The sequence below is a fragment of the Arachis stenosperma genome, chromosome 3 (assembly GCF_014773155.1).
Source record: "Arachis stenosperma cultivar V10309 chromosome 3, arast.V10309.gnm1.PFL2, whole genome shotgun sequence".
NCBI lineage: Eukaryota > Viridiplantae > Streptophyta > Magnoliopsida > Fabales > Fabaceae > Arachis > Arachis stenosperma.
This window is the reverse complement of record NC_080379.1, coordinates 69,975,104-69,977,810: the sequence shown is the minus strand read 5'-3', so window position 1 is coordinate 69,977,810 and position 2,707 is coordinate 69,975,104. Positions and strand designations below refer to the sequence as shown.

At 35.9% G+C, this 2,707-nt stretch overlaps 1 non-coding gene across 1 annotated transcript; it reads left to right on the top strand.

The window, feature by feature from the left end:
- Positions 1-259: 259 nt before the first annotated feature.
- Positions 260-367, top strand: LOC130972124 (small nucleolar RNA R71). The gene has a single exon (XR_009083321.1). It is a non-coding gene; the product is annotated as a small nucleolar RNA R71 (small nucleolar RNA).
- The last annotated feature ends 2,340 nt before the right edge of the window (positions 368-2,707 follow it).

Below are 2,707 nucleotides of genomic sequence, written 5' to 3'. Positions count from 1 at the left end.
TGAGTCAATATCTTGTTCTGAGCCAGAATGGCATTCAGAGCATCAATCTCAAGAACTCCTTTCTTCTGACTAGTCCCATTGTTCACAGGATTCCTTTCAGAAGTGTACATGAATTGGTTATTTGCAACCATTTCAATTAGCTCTTGAGCTTCTGTAGCGTCTTCTTCAAATGAAGAGATCCTCCAGCAGAGCTATCCAAAGACATCTTGGATAGTTCAGAGAGACCATCATAGAAAATACCTATGATGCTCCATTCAGAAAGCATGTCTGAGGGACACTTTCTGATCAATTGTTTGTATCTTTCCCAAGCTTCATAGAGGGATTCACCATCCTTTTGTCTGAAGGTTTGGACTTCCACTCTAAGCTTACTCAATTTTTGAGGTGGAAAGAACTTTGCCAAGAAGGCATTGACTAGCTTTTTCCAAGAGTCCAGGCTTTCTTTAGGTTGAGAGTCCAACCATTCTAGCTCTGTCTCTTACAGCAAAAGGGAATAGCATCAGTCTGTAGACCTCAGGGTCAACCCCATTAGTCTTGACTGTCACAGATTTGCAAGAATTCAGCTAAAAACTGATGAGGATCTTCCAATGGAAGTCCATGGAACTTGCAATTCTGTTGCATTAGAGAAACTAATTGAGGCTTAAGCTCAAAGTTGTTTGCTCCAATGGCAGGGATAGAGATGCTTCTCCCATAGAAGTCGGGAGTAGGTGCAGTAAAGTCACCAGCACCTTCCTTGCATTGTTGGCATTGTTGTTGTTTTCGGCTGCCATGTCTTCTTCTTTGAAGAATTCGGTCAGGTCCTCAACAGAGAGTTGTGCCTTAGCTTCTCTTAGCTTTCGCTTCAAGGTCCTTTCAGGTTCAGGGTCAGCTTCAACAAGAATGCCTTTGTCTCTGCTCCTGCTCATATGAAAGAGAAGAAAACAAGAAAATGTGGAATCCTCTATGTCACAGTATAGAGATTCCTTGAGGTGTCAGAGGAAAAGAAAAGTAGAAGACAGAAGTAGAAAATTCAAACTTATCAAAGAAGATGGAGTTCGAATTTTGCATTAAGGAATAGTGTTAGTCCATAAATAGAAGGATGTGGGAAGAAGGGAAGCAATTTTCGAAAATTAAGTGAAAGATTTTGATAACATTTTTGAAAAACACTAATTGATTTTCGAAAATAAGAGTGGGAAAGAAATCAAGTGATTTTTGAAAAAGATTTTTAAATTAGAAGTCAAAAAGATTTGATTAAAGACTATTTTAAAAAAGATGAGGTTAAGAAGATATGATTGGTTTTAAAAAGATGTGAGAAAATATGATTTGAAAATAATTTTTTTTTTAAAAAAAAGATATGATTTGAAAACAACTTTAAAAAGATTTGATTTTTAAAAATTAATGACTTGCCTAACAAGAAAAGATATGATTCAAACATTAAACCTCTCTCAACAGAAAAGGCAACATACTTGAAATGTTCAATTAAATCATTAATTGTTAGCAGTATCTTTGAAAAAGGAAGGAAATTGATTTTGAAAACATTTGATTGAAAAGATATGATTTGAAAAAGATTTGATTTGAAAAACTTTGAAAACTTGAAAAAAAAATTGATTTTGAAAACAAATCTTCCCCCTTGTGCCATCCTGGCGTTAAACGCCCAGAATGGTGCACATTCTGGCGTTTAACGCCCAAAACTATACCCTTTTGGGCGTTAAACGCCCAACCAGGTACCCTGGCTGGCGTTTAAACGCCAGTCTGTCCTTCTTCACTGGGCGTTTTGAACGCCCAGCTTTTTCTGTGTAATTCCTCTGCTGTATGTTCTGAATCTTCAATTCTCTGTATTATTGACTTGAGGAGACACAAATTAAAAATATTTTTGGTTTTTTAATAATAAGGAATAATCAAAATGCACTAAAATCAAATAACAATGCATGCAAGACACCAAACTTAGCAGTTTGTATACTACTGACACTAACAAAATGAGAATGCATATGATACATATAACACTCAAGTCAAGAATAAAAAATCAGAGTAATAAAATCATCAAGAACAACTTGAAGATTAATGAAGACACATGCATGAATGCAAAAAGAACAGAAACATGCAATTGACACCAAACTTAACATGAGACTCTAGATTCAAACAAGAAATTTTTGGATTTTATGATTTTGTAAATTTTTTTTTTGTGCTTTTTCGAAAATTATATGGAAAAGAAAAACAAAGGTATCAAAATTCTTAATAAGAATTCCAGGAATCATGCAATGTTAGTCTAAAGCTTTAGTCTAAAGGAATTAGACATAGCTAGCCAAGCTTCAGCAGGACATTGCATTCAAGAGCTAAATTGATGAGGATCAATCAGCTTTGGTGATGATAAGAACATCACCTTGAACACTAGAATTCATTCTTAAGAACTCTGAAAAAAATACCTAATCTAAGCAACAAGATGAACCGTCAGTTGTCCATACACAAACAATCCCCGGCAACGGCGCCAAAAACTTGGTGCGCGAAATTGTGATCACTACACAACTTTGCACAACTAACCAGCAAGTGCACTGGGTCGTCCAAGTAATACCTTACGTGAGTAAGGGTCGATCCCACGGAGATTGTCGGTATGAAGCAAGCTATGGTCACCTTGTAAATCTTAGTCAGGCAGACTCAAATGGGTATAGTGATATACGAATAAAGCATAAAGATAAAGATAGAGGCACTTATGTAATTCATTGGTAGGAACTTC